General features: G+C 35.8%; 1 long non-coding RNA gene across 1 annotated transcript; it reads right to left on the bottom strand.

Annotated features, from left to right (window-relative positions):
* Positions 1–445: 445 nt before the first annotated feature.
* Positions 446–5271, bottom strand: LOC127563512 (uncharacterized). The gene is made up of 2 exons (XR_007953985.1): positions 5203–5271; positions 446–805 (listed from the first exon to the last, which is right to left on the bottom strand). It is a non-coding gene; the product is annotated as an uncharacterized LOC127563512 (long non-coding RNA).
* Between the last annotated feature and the right edge of the window lie 8269 nt (positions 5272–13540).

Here is a 13540-nt window from a genome sequence, read left to right on the forward strand (position 1 = left end):
TCTCACATTTAGGGCTTTAGTTGTAATGCCGGAGAAACTGAGGCAGGAGAGAGATTAGAGAGTTTTTTTAATATTTTATTAATTGAAGAGTATAATTGACTGGACAGGAGTCTCATCTCAAATTATCCAGTCAAACAGAGATAGAGTTGTACTGGGACCAAGGAATCCATGTTGGTCCCAGGGCTGGAGGAGATTGTCATCTCAAAGAATCCAGTGTCCAGCATCCAGCCTCCAGCCTCCAGCAATGAATGGAGGAACCCCAACTTCTTAAATACCTTTTATCTAAACAAAGGAAGGGTGTTGGGGGCTGGGCCAGGTCACAGGATAACGGGAAACCACAACAGAGACTGCCTCTTCCAGCTTCCCCGAGCCTGACAGGGCTTCGGATGTCTCCGGCCCTCCTCGTGGAGACGGGAGGAGGGAATCACCAGACAGAGAGCCCAGGTTGATAAAACAGTGATGTTTATTGATGCTACAAGTCAGCCGTGTCTCCCCGAACCACCCCGTGCCGCTCTTTTTTATAGCTCTTATCCTTCCTCATTGCTGTACACCAATCGGGACAGAGAGTCCTCCCCAATCCCTCCCCGAAAGGAGGAGCCCAACCTTACTGTGCCTCCCCTGTCCCCCAACCTGTCCAGACTCCACCACACCATCAGCGCCACCTTGGTAGTCCAGGGATACAGGTTAGGGTGGGCCTGACACAAAGGCGTCTCAACTCATCCCAGGAGGGTCAGGTCCAGAGCCTCTTACAGAAGGGGTAAGAAGCACGGGAAAACTTCTGTCAGGATGGGGAAGGCCATAAATCCTAAAAAACCCAGAGACAAGATGTCCGAATACATAGAGATAAAGATGTCAGTGAGATATCTTGGAATATTTTAGCGGGATATTGTAAATTCTTGAGGATAAAAAAGAATCAAGAGATCTACTCTCTTGTTTATCTTGCTAACAATTTATAACCTTAGAGCAAATAGTCCTCAGTCTTAATGGACCAGAGGGGAGTTTACAACTTAGGGGATTGAGACAGAACAGTTAAGGAAACTGAGACAAGGGAAACTAGTGCAGGGAAACTGAGTCAGGACAGTTAAAGAGAACTGTGACATAACAGTCTTTTCCAGGTAACCCTAAAATATTTTTGTCTATCATGCAAGTTATGACTTCCTTACTTATCCTACGCCTGGATAAGAAAAATAAAGTCATAAAATGACAAAAGTTTCTATTAAGAGAAATTTTTGTATAATAGCAGTCTATTTATATGATCTTTAAGGAAATTTGGTAAGTAATGGAAGAGGAATTCAGGTTCGTCTGAGAGGAGTTGGATTCTCAGACTACTTATGGGTTTGCAACATGTAGGAAGCCAATTCAGTGGAAAGGTCAACTAAACAATAGTTGTTTGGTGTTACCCAGTCAGAACATCTGGCAGCTTGTGTCATTTTTTTTTTTCATTTCTCAACTAGCTCCTGGGTGGGTTATAAGCATAGCATGAAAAGATCAGAGATATGGAATCACTCATGGTGAACCCTAGGGATTCCAAGAACATCAGATAGAACATAGAGACATATATTTGTATGTCCAGTGCATAATCACTTTTGCCTTCCTTTCTTGACAATGAAAACTAGAAAAATAAATCGAAAAGAAATGCTGAGGGAGGCAATAAAATATCTTTGTAAAAATTAAAAATGAAAAGACAGTTGTGGTTTATCACATTTCAGTGATACACCCATATTTTAAATAGAAGCTGTTAGTTTTTAGTAAGTTACAGCTTTGCCTCTTTCTGTCCTCATTTTTTCTCAGTTTTCTTTTTCTCTCTTTTCTTATCCAAATCACAGTGCACATGCACACACACACACACACACACACGCGCACACACACACGCACTATCTTATACGTATATGTAGTACGCATTAAGATTTATATACAACAGATGATTTTTAAAGGATATTAATTTCATAAGTATTTTTAAACTTTGGCACAGAAACTGTCTATATTTTTAAAGGATTTCAATATCATGGTTTACATCTAAAATCTTATCTATCTCAGCTGCTTTGATAGACCTCTGAGAGACAAGAGAGAAAGAGAAAGACAGTAAAGTACTGGAAATCCTTAATCAACTAGAAATCAAAGAAGAAATATAGGATTTTAGAACTGCAAAACCTAAGGGATCATTTGGGTAATTCAGTCTTCTTATTTCAGTACTTGAGAAAACCTAGGCTGCTCAGATCACATAGTTAATAAATGACATCAGGATTACAAGCTGGGAGTCACATATAGTATAAATCCAAAGTCATAGTTCTCAACTGGACCATTCTTCCTTTCTCACAGGAAGTCTTTTTCTAAAACAGAGCTGAAAAGAGCTCAGAATACAATTCAGATATAGTTTGGGAGACAGAATCTGATCGTGTAGCTTTTTATCATACCTTGATGGTACATTGCTTTATTACAGTGGGGGATCCTATCTCAATACATCGCCCTTTTTATCCTGTCACAGATGCATAGTGAGGGCTTCAATTTGATGCAAGAATGGTGCAAGAAGTTATGTACCATAAAAAATGTTCATAAAATTCCTTTTGTTGTGGTGGGTTTTGTTGTTGTTCAGTTATTTTGAAGCGGGTTGTGGTCCCTAAGAAATTGTATTTCCTATTGATCTGTGATTCCTTTCAGATTCCCAGCCCCTCCTGGCTGAGGGATATCCTCCCAGACAAGTTGTCCTTCTAGGATGCCAGAGCCTTTGATTCAATTATAAATCCTGGTCAAAAAGCATACCTTTGAATTCCAGTAGGAGATCTGGGCTTGTCCCAGCCCCCATTCTGACTTGCTTAGGCTTCTTAGCCCCCACTGGTTCTGATCTGCTCACTGTCCCAGTCCCCATTGAGACAATATAAAAGAGCCAAACTAAAATCCTCTATTTGCAGAGATTCCAACGCCAGCTCCATGCTTGAGATGCCAAGGGCCTATGTCCACTGGAATATTCTTTTCCAGTGTTATCCTCTCTATATTTTCACCTATTTCCCTAACCAGACATTATGCCTCTCTGTCAGGATTTCTAACCTTACTTCCAATCCCCATAATAAACTTTTTATCAATCTAGGTTTTGGGTCTGTAAATTCCTTTACAGAGAATCTCTGTGCCACCAGAAGAGAGTCCCCAAAACTCCCTATCCTTGTGCCAACTCCTAAGGGGTTGCAGGGGAGCCAAACCTCTCCATTTGGTTCCCTGAACCCCGAACCTGCCTCTAGACCTTATCATTTAACTCCCTGACACCAGAAATCCCAAACTCATTTTGGTTCCCTAAATCTAAACCTTATCAATCTCAGTAGTATTCAATTCAAAATTGGGATTTTCTTGGCAAATATACTGGAGTGATTTGCTATTAACTTTTAAAACTCATTTTACAGATGAGGAAACTGAAACAAACAAGGTTAAATGATTTGCCCAAAGTCACATAGCTAATAATTATCAGAGCCACCTAGTTCCCTCAATAAAACAAACATTCAGGGGCAGCTAGTTGATACAATGGAAAGAGCACATTCCCTGAAATCAGGAGAAACTGAGTTCAAATTTGGTCTCGGACTTAACACTTACTAGTTGTATGACCCTGGGCAAGTCACTTACTCCCAGTTGCCTCACACACACAAAAAAAATAAAAATAAATATTTCCTAGGTGTTTCCAAACATGTTTATTTTATCATAACTATGGTAATCCTGAACAATAAGGATTCAAATACACTGGATGTCTACTTTCCTCTGGTAATTTATGAAATAGGTTCCATTTATGTGAGATAAATCAATGAATTTAAGTTTTTGTCCTCTGCTAACTGAACCCTATACCATTTGTGAAAATATCTAAAGAAATGATTATAATAAATATAGAGCTCTTTTTTAGTATTCTTTTTTTAAAAATTGCAGTTGCTTTATAGAAGACTTAAAGCATGTGATAGTATCAGATTAAAAATAAATGATGAGATGACTCTTCTAGTAATTCTATTGTTCAGATCCTCAAAGAAACATAAAAACTTTCATAGGTTCCTTCTGACATTTAATTTACTGACATCACTTTCTTCATTTCCTAGTTGCACTCTTTAACAGGTTTTTAATTTTTTCCCTATATTTCCGCTTACTGCTCTGATATTCTCACCACAAATTAAAGATCTTTGTAACATCTTTTCTTGGCAATCTCCAACATTTTCTTGACATGCTATAGCTATATCTGTATGCTCTTATTTTGTTTTTTATTAAAGCTTTTTATTTTCAAAACCTATGGATGTATAATTTTTCAACATTGACCCTTGCAAAACCTTATGTTCCAATTTTTCCTCTCTTTCCCCAACCCCTTCCCTAGATGGCAAGTAATCCAATACATGTTAAACATGATAAAATATATATATTAAATCCGATATATATACATATAAATTTATATAATTATCTTGTTGCACAAGAAAAATCTGATCAAAAAGGGAAAAAAATGAGAATGAAAATCAAATGCAAGCAAACAACAACAAAAAGAGTAAAAATGCTATGTAGTGTAGTTCCCTTAGTCCTGTCTCTCAGTATAGATATCTGTATGCTCTTAAATAAATGAATGAATGAATGAATGAATTACTTAAAAACTCATCTTGTGCAAAGCATTATGCTATATGCTAGGAATACAAATAGATAACTAAAACAATCTCTGTTCTCAAGAAGCTCACATTTTGTCAAGGGAAACAATATATATGAAAAGTTTAGTGCATAAGTCCAATGGAAAAGTCCCATGATCCTTAGAGTACAAGTCAAAACATATAGTAATTCCTTTTTTGATGTCATTTCCATTAATAAAATGATGACAGTTTATAATGTTAAACCATTTCATAATACCAAGGACTTATGACAAGAACATTTCTTTCTTGTTCCTCACAAAGTTTCAAAGAATGAAAGTTGGAATACCTATGTCTCCTCCATAATCCTCTAGCACCAAGCTTCTTGACCTGTCTTTGTTGGTGTCACATCATGCCCAACTCTTAATAGCATCTATTCTATATCCAGATCCATTTGTCCATTATAACACACTAACCAGAACTTTCAACTAAATAGATTTCTGCTCTCATTTTGGCATTAAATTTTAGGAAAAAGAAAAATTAGTCATAAAATGACAAAATGAAATCCCTGATTAAAGGGATTGAACAATTTTCAGAGAATTACTGTGATACTAGTATCAAATATACTCACCAAATTCTCCTTGCTTACTCAGAAAGGTATGCAGGTGAGCTTTAAAAAGCTTTTCAAATATAGAATCTGGAAGAAAAGGAAGTTTCTAATTAATTCTCAATTAACAAACATTCTATTAAATAGAACACCCTATTTCCCAAGCTTGTCAATTTATCTAGGTTTTATTGTATATAGTAAGGACTTTGTGCCATAGAAGTATTTATAAAATTCCTAGATGTATCAGGACAGGTTCATTTCCTTACAGCTAAAATAACTCTGAACAATAAGGAGTCAGATATGTTGGATGCCTCCTTTCTTCTGGTAATGTATGAAATGGATAGCCATGCTCCTTGTATGTGAGAGAAAATAATGAATTTAAGTTTTTATCCTCTACTAACTGAACCTTATCTATATGTGACAGGATCTGAAGAATTGACTATAATAAAGATATATCTCTTTTTTTAGTATTGTTAAATATATTTATAGCTACTTCATAGCATCGAGTGGTATCAGAGTAACAGCAAATGATAAGATGATTGTATTGTTTGATTCTCATAGAAAAAATGATGACCTAAGGATGGCCAGAATGTTAGTAGTTCATTTGGATTATCTGCCAGTTAATGTTCCTTTAGGAAAGCAAAAACTGAAATCATATATGCAAAATAACTTGCAGAGATGTATCCCTGTGACTTACAAAAGGAGACACTGAGACTGAGAAATTGATGTTTAGATGTAGTTCAGTAAAATTTCTTAGAGGAGGTCATTTGGTCCAACCCTCTCTATTAATGATATCATTATTCTTCTAGTCATTCAAACTCCAAACCATAAGACCATCTTCTATTACTAGTCTTTTTTCACTCTTCATATACTTCATATGCATATATATCAGTAATAGAATTTGTGTTTTAAAAGGGAGCTTCTTTAGGAGTTTAGATCCAGTCTGTAATATTGCACAAATGCAATCCTGTCTCTGCTTAAAGATTTCAATGATGAGAAACGCACTGTCTTTCAAGATAGTCCATTTTACTTGTGGATAGTTATAGTTGTTAGGATATTTCATGTCATGGCTAACCAAAATCTGCCTTTCTGCAACTTCTTCCCATTGTTCCCATAGTTTTGCCTTCTGGGATCAAATAAAACAAGAATAATTCTTTTGCATTACAATCCTTCAAATATTAGTAATTAGCCATTGTGTAATTCTCTCAAATTACCTTCTGCAGGGTATACAACTCATCCCTATATGGTATGTTCTACATCCTTCCTATCCTGACTAACCTCTTCTGAACAAGACCTCATGTGAATGTTCTTCCTAAAAATGAGGTATGCAGAATTGAACCTTTTCATGTGACATGAACAAGTCAGGCTATAGTTGAACTATCATCTGTCATACTAGATAGGATATTTCTACTAAGCAGCCTAATTATCTCATTAGTTTTCATCATTGCCATGTCATGCTATTGAATTTTATTGACCTTACAATACATATAAAACTTTAAGTCAATCTGCATGCAGAAAAGATTATGGGGACAATGTATTTTCACCTTTTTGTTGTTGTTTGTTTGCTTTTTTTTTTTCTCTTTTTTACCTTTTTGGTCTGATTTTTCTTTCACAGCATGATAAATATGTAAATATGTATTGAAGAACTGCAATATTTAACATATATTGGATTACTTGCTTTCTTGGGGAAGTGATAGGGAGAAGGGAGGGAGAAAAATTTGGAACACAAGATTTTGCAATGGTGAAAGCTGAAAACTATCATTACATATATTTTGAAAATCAACATGAATTATTTTCCCAACAGGCTTCCCTAAATCCTATATTTAAGCATTTATGGTTCTTTGTATTCAAGTACAGGACTTTTTTCCTATGAAATTTCATCTAAAAATTATAACATCTTCAGACTGACTCAATTTAAAAAAAATTAAAAAGCTCTGGGCACCAAAAAAAAAAAAGAAAGAAAAGAAAGAAAAAGAAAATGGATAAAGAGAGAGATTCTACCTGCAAGGGACATTTAAAAAAAAGGGAAGATTTATGTTCACCATAGATATATTCACTACTGTCATGGAGAAATTCTAGTGTAAAATCCAAATGGAAGAGATATTCCCTCTAGATAGTGATTTATTAGTGTATTAAGTATACTAACAAGAGTATTTATTAGCAAATGATCAAGCTGAGAAACGTTTTAGATCCTCCTTTATGATATTCACATCCACTCAAAAGATTCTAGCCAAATCACCTACACAGATACAAAGCAGATAAATAATTCCTGTTGTCTAGATTGTGATATGCTGTTGGATGGACAAATTTTAAAATTACTCCATCATGGAATAACAGATTTAGAGCTGGAAGCAATCTTTAAGGTGACTGAATGCAATCCCTTTATCTTATAGATGAGAAAATTGATAGATTAAGGGAGTTGTCCGGGGTCACCCAGTTAGTCAGTGTCTGAGGCAGCAGCTGATCCTGTCTTCCTGATTCCAAGGACAGGGCCTTATCCATTACCTCACATTATATGTTCCGCACCTAGTCCAGATAGTGAGTCTAAACTAGATATTGAGTTCAGAATACAGAAAGGAGAGCATTCTGTTTTCATTTAAATACCTGCAACATTTTTGGTAATGTAAAACAGGTCCCTGAAACAAACAATTATAAATCAATATGTTTGTGTTCATTAAACATCTCATGTTTACATATTATGTTTGCAAATCCACTATGTTAACATACTTAAGAAATAGTCATCTAACTTTTGGAGACTTTCAGTAAGAGGAAACTCACTACTTCCAGAGGCAGAGCCTTTAATAGAGAGTTTTCTCATATAACAAGTCCAAATGTATCTCTTTGAAACTTCTACTAATTTGTCCTAATTCTGTACAGTGGCCACAATCTGGTAAACCATTTCAGCAGAGGAGCTAAACTAGGTTGAGGGTAATGGAGAGGTCTCAAACCCATTAGTGAATTAAGGGGGTATATCTGTAAAAAAAAACTCTGGAGGAGTATACTTGAAACAAAGATACAGCAGGGTGTTAATTCAGTGATGAGATAGTGGTTCTCTAGTTTACATATACTTAGTATGGTAATGTAATGGTTCTACAGTTGACACATACTCAGTGCATTGTAGTGATGTCATTGTACTAAGATATATAAGGGCTGAGAGGACTGGAAATGAGACATTCCATCTTTGACCACCCTTCTGGGGGATGTCCTGCCTTCATCACTCCTTCACTAAGATCAAGGCTGGTCCTGAGATCCTCCACAGAGCTAGTCCAGACATTACATCTATCTACCCTAAGCATGTGAAGACTTCCCCTAGCAGAATGGGTAAATGAAAACAACTTGCTCCAAAGTCCATGAAGGTAGCCAAAGCAGATGCTGTGGAGTGCTCACAGGGATCCTCAAACTTTTTAAATAGGGGGCCAGTTCACTGTCCCTCAGACTGTTAGAGGGCCGGACTATAGTAAAAACAAAAACTTTGTTTTGTGGGTCTTTAAATAAAGAAATTTCATAGCCCTGGGTGAGGGGGATAAACATCCTCAGCTGCTGCATCTGGCCCGCGGGCCCTAATTTGAGGATCCCTAGTTAGAGCTTGGTCAGACATCAAAGAGGCAAAGGTCATCATCTCCTGATCCTGGGCCAGTCAGTTGTCTTGACTTTTGTTTTGCCACTGGATTTTGACAACTCTAGTCGAGAGAATGAGGCTGTTGACTGTGCAACTCTGCCTCACTTAAATAGAATTCGCTCATAAGTCAAGAGATCACCCTAATATTGTTGATCCTCTCCCCCAAAATGAAGGATGAACATCAATGTAGCTAAGTATCTGAGGCAGGATTTGATCTTGTGTCTTCTTACCTCCATTCTATTGGCTGGGTGGCTATTGTCAAATTGATTGACTTAAAAAAAAATTCTCAATAAAATCATGCATACTTTTTGTGATTCTTACTTTCTTCTCTAAATATTCATTCCTCATTACTTTAATAATAAATTTTAAAATTTTTCAGAGAATAAAATTAAACTCAATGGCCTAGATTTTGAAGAATCTGTGACCTTCCTTTAAAAAAAGATGCATATATATGCCATTCCTGAATCCCTCAGTACCTCTCCTGTCCATATTTCAAAGATTCCTGATAGCAACTTAAAAATCTCATCTGCCAGTTCTTTCAACACCGCCAGTAGCAACAAACTTATGAAGAACACTGAGTTGTTCTAATACAATCTCTCTACCTATCTATCTACCTCTCCCTCTACCCTAACCTTTCTTAGCCATTTTTTATCTTGTTCTGTACTTGCCAATTCAAAAATCATTTTTCTGGCAAGAAAAACTAAAAACATGATAAGAAATGAGCAGTTTTTTCTTTTCCCCACTGTTCTTTATCATCATCCTAGCTACCCACAAGTAGTGATAATCTCTTTTTATTTCTTTCAGTATGTCAAGTCTTTCCAACTGGATTACAAGTGCCAGAAAAGGACTATAATAAGAAAAGCTGACATTTACCTAGCACATGCACAATGAGCCCACAATTGAATTGGGTTCAGAATTCACCAGGAGAGAAGAATGATCTAGAATGTTGTTGGAGAATTGCAAAGCTCTTTTAATATTCCCAAACTCCTCCCTGACATGAAAGTCCATAATTTTAATATCAATAGTTTTCCAGTGTTGTTATTCTGACTATAGGTCACGGAATACTATAATCTCCAAAGAAATGAAAATAACTATCACCTCTTAGAAGGCAATGGAAAGGTGAATGATGGGTGTAAACACATTGCAACTTACTTAAAATAGTGAATTATTAAGAAAACTAGAGTAAAAGGTTTAATGGATTATATATAAATTAAAAAGAAGATGGACTGGCCATATGGCAAGTAATAACTAGTGTGTTTCATCAGTACCTTTGAATGTTGAAAAGAGGGAAAGAAGGATGGAATGAAAAAAGGAAACTAAGGAGAAAGGAAGAAAAGGGAAAGGAAATAAGAAAAGAATAAAAAAAGAAGAAAAGTAGGGAGGGGGGAAAAAGGAAATAAAAAAAAAGGGAAGAAAGGGGAAAAGCACATTTTGTTCCTTCTTTGTGACTATTTTGTAAAACACAAACAGGAGTTGTAATGGGATTTGATCTTCAGTTTTTGTGGGAGAACCAAAATTAGAGACATGACAGATCCAATTAGGAATATTTTACTATCTAGTATTTTAAGATTTATAAAGCAGTTTATGTATCTTATCTCATTTGAGTCATAGAGCAATCCCATAAATTGGATGATACAAATGCTTAGTATCCTTATTATATTGTTAAGAAAACTTAAAATACAGCTGAACTCCAACTCAGGACATTTTATTATAAATCCTCCATTTCACCATATTCCAAATAGTAGACGAACCAAGAGGGTCCAAAGAGGAAAGGATGATCAAGTGTCAAATGCTGAAGAAATGCCAAGAGGTAAAACAACTCTGAATTTGGGATTAGGAAGACCTGAGTTCAAATTCAGCTTCAGACACTTATCTGAAGTCATTAGGCAAGTCATTAATAGCTATGTGCATCAATTTCCTCATCTGTAGTAATAACAATAGCACCTCCTTCCTAGGTCTATAATAAGGATAAAATGAGATAATGTTTATAAAACATTTTGCAAATCTTAAAACACTATATAAGTACTGGCTGTTGTTTTTATTATTACTAGATGATGAATTAATATAGCTCCCCTGAATCTTTTTCTTTAGTTCTGTTCCTGCATCACATTATTTGCTGTATCAAACTGACTATCCCACAGGCATCTTTAACTTGTCTGAAACAGATCTAATATTCTTTCCTCCAAAAAAATCCACCCTTTTTTTCTCCAGGCTTTCCTATTAGTGTTGACAATGCTATTATTCTTATCACCCATGCTTATGACTTTGTTGTCAACCTCAATTCTTCATTCTCTCTCACTACAAACAATTGCCTGATCTTCTCCCCCCTTCTATTTTTTCCATATCTTTTTATCCAACCACACAATTAGTACTCTGGATCCAGCCTTCATCATCTTTCACTAGGAATACTATAATAGTCTTCTTTTTAATTTAATTTTTTCAACTAACAAACATTTATTTCTCTTCCTCTCATTCATCGAGGAAAAAAAAAAAGGAAAAAGAAAACCTTTGTGACAAAAGTGCATAGTCAAGAAAAAGAAATTCCTGCCTTGCTTGTATACAAAAATATATGTTTAAGTTTGCAACTTGAAAGTATACCTCTCTCTCAGTAGGTGAGCAGTAGTTTTTTCAATAACCTTCTAGTTTGTCTCCCGATTTTGGTCTCTCCCCATTCCAATCCATTCTCCATGCCACTGCCAAAACTGATTTTCCTAAAAGTTCAGATCTGACCAAGGCCTGTCTACCTCCCCTTCTTCCTCATTTTGCTCTATAAACTGCTGTAGTTCACTATTGCTGTAAGGGTCAAATATAAACTCATTTGGTTCTTACAGTTCTTTACAACCTAGCCCTTTTTTTACCTTTCCAACCCACTTACAAATCAATCCCAGCCATGCTATCTCTGGTCTAGCCATAATAATCCACCAACTTAATGATACTGCTTCTCTTTTTGCTATACCTTTGCATTGTTTGTCCTGCTATACCTTTGCATTGTTTGTCCCCATTCATTCCTCTCCCCAACTCACCTCCACACTTCTGTCTCTTGGAATCTCTAAATTCCTTCAAGACTCCATTCCATTACCACCTTCATCCAGAGGCATTGTCTGGCTCTCCAGCTGTTAGCTACATCCCCTCCAAGTTAACCTTGGATCTGATTTATATATCCTTATATATGTTCATTATTTCTCCCTTCACAATATAAGCTCCTTGAGAGTAAAAGATGTTCAGATGTTGTCTTTATATCTCCAGTACTTAGCATGTTGTTGAATTTCATTTTTATCAGACTCTTCATGATTCTATTTGTGATTTTCTTGGCAGAGATATTGGAATAGTGTGCCATTTCCTTCTCAAGCTCATTTTACAGATGAGGAAACTGAGATGAACAGGATTACATGGCCATACAACTAATACCCATCAGAAGCTGAATTTGACTTCAGGTTTTCCTGACTCTAGACCTAGGACTCTATCCACTGAACCACCTATTTATCCTGACTGTTGTATAGTAAATACTTAATATACACTTATGATTAATTATTTAATATATCATCCTATCTTTTAGATAGTTTGTATCTGTAGTTTATAGTACTTCTGTACAATGCTCTAAAACATACTTAGTGTTTATTCTTGATGGTTGACATTGCAGATGTTTGTTAAATGCATGAGTAAGTGAATAAATGAATGAAGATGACTATGACTTATCCCCATTCTGCATATTCCTCCTAGTAATTTAATGTTGAAAAACCATTATGTTAATGAAGATTTTTACATCTCTACTTTTATGACATAATTGAAGCTAATTACTTGACTGTATTATAATAGATGTCATCCTGATCTGGTTAAAGTAGTTATACATAATTTTAGGAAATTGACTCATTTGGCTACTGAAGTAAGTAAATCTGCAGTACATCCACACCCTGCTATTTACATCATTTTGATGAGTTTTATAGAGAGTAGGAAAAAGAAACAATTCTCCAAAGTCTACTGAGGTAGACTACTGGGTAATGTTGGAAAAAAGCATACAAAATTATGAGGCAATCAATCAATAAATACTGTTTTAAGTACAACTATGTGCCAGGTACTGTGTTAAGAAGATATAGATAAGATAAGAAGAAGATAAGAGATAGAAAAAGTGGCAAAAAACAGACTTTGCCCTCAAGGTGTTAACCATCAAAAGAGGGAGACAACATGCAAACAAATATATACAAAGCAACTTTTTGTTGTGTTGTTTTTTTTTTTTCTTTGTTCTTGAAGAGGACACTTTAAGGAGATGATACATGACATGAAAATGAATTGTATTTAAATGAGGAAAAGCTGTGCAAGGTCACCTGCCTCACTTTCCCCTCCAGAGTTATCTAGGTCCAGTGGTCAGAATAGATCAGGACAACTGGATATGGCCGTGGATGAAATGGGAGACCTCAGGCTTTTTAAGCTAAAATCTTCAACAGGCTTAGTTTGACTGAGGTCGCACCTTAGTGATTAAGGTTAGGTAGGAACTGAGGCAAGGAATCTCCTCTTTTGCCTAGTCAAAAAAAAAAAATCTAAATAAATAAATCTGGGAGGGGAGCACCCTCAGGGTTTCTGGTCAAAGCAGAAATCACTGCCATTTACACTCAACCTGGTCAATTAGGACCCAAATAATGACCAAATAAGACTTGATCTAAGATCTATCTATTGGTGGCCAATCTAGGAGAATCAGAGTGATTTTTAGTTTAAGGCATGATTCTTAGATACCTGCAACTTAGATAC

This window comes from Antechinus flavipes, chromosome 4 (genome assembly GCF_016432865.1).
Source record: "Antechinus flavipes isolate AdamAnt ecotype Samford, QLD, Australia chromosome 4, AdamAnt_v2, whole genome shotgun sequence".
Taxonomy (NCBI): Eukaryota; Metazoa; Chordata; class Mammalia; order Dasyuromorphia; family Dasyuridae; genus Antechinus; species Antechinus flavipes.